The sequence below is a fragment of the Nanorana parkeri genome, unplaced genomic scaffold, assembly GCF_000935625.1.
Source record: "Nanorana parkeri isolate BGI_ZX_2015 unplaced genomic scaffold, ASM93562v1 scaffold4935, whole genome shotgun sequence".
In the NCBI taxonomy this organism is placed as follows: domain Eukaryota; kingdom Metazoa; phylum Chordata; class Amphibia; order Anura; family Dicroglossidae; genus Nanorana; species Nanorana parkeri.
Window position 1 is genome coordinate 7,459 of NW_017311195.1, and position 434 is coordinate 7,892.

The 434-nt window shown below is 61.1% G+C and overlaps 1 long non-coding RNA gene across 1 annotated transcript in view; it reads right to left on the reverse strand.

The window, feature by feature from the left end:
- The window catches only part of LOC108804061, a 6,211-nt gene extending 5,882 nt beyond the window's left edge, over positions 1-329 (reverse strand). The window contains exon 1 of the long non-coding RNA XR_001942324.1: positions 255-329. This is a non-coding gene — a long non-coding RNA (uncharacterized LOC108804061). The remainder of the gene's footprint in view (positions 1-254) is intronic.
- Between the last annotated feature and the right edge of the window lie 105 nt (positions 330-434).

The window sequence follows — 434 nt, forward strand, 5'->3', positions numbered from 1 at the left end:
CACGAGGAAGCCACCATGACAATAGAGGAGCTGCTCACCCGCTACGGGCAGAATTGCGGGAAGGGGCCCCGAAATAATAAGAGCGCCGACAAGAAAGATGCGGAGGAGCCGGCCAAGGAGCGCAGCGTGAACGGGGAGCCGGAGGAGCAGTGCAAGAATGGCAGGAAGGAGGAGGCCGCCTCCGGCATCTCCTCGTCCTCCGACGGATCCGTGGAGGGCAGCACTGCCACCTCGGGGGGCTCCTCTAAAAAAACAGAGCACCGACAAGTCCAAGTTCTTCGAGGACAGCGAGGAGTCCGAGGCAGAAGAGGACGAGGAGGACAGTGAGGTAAGTGACCGGAGGCTCGGCCCATCCGTGCCGTGGATTAGATGTTTGTGGACGGGGGGAGGGGCTCGGGGGGCTGAAACTGTGACAAGCTGCAGCTTTTTTTAGC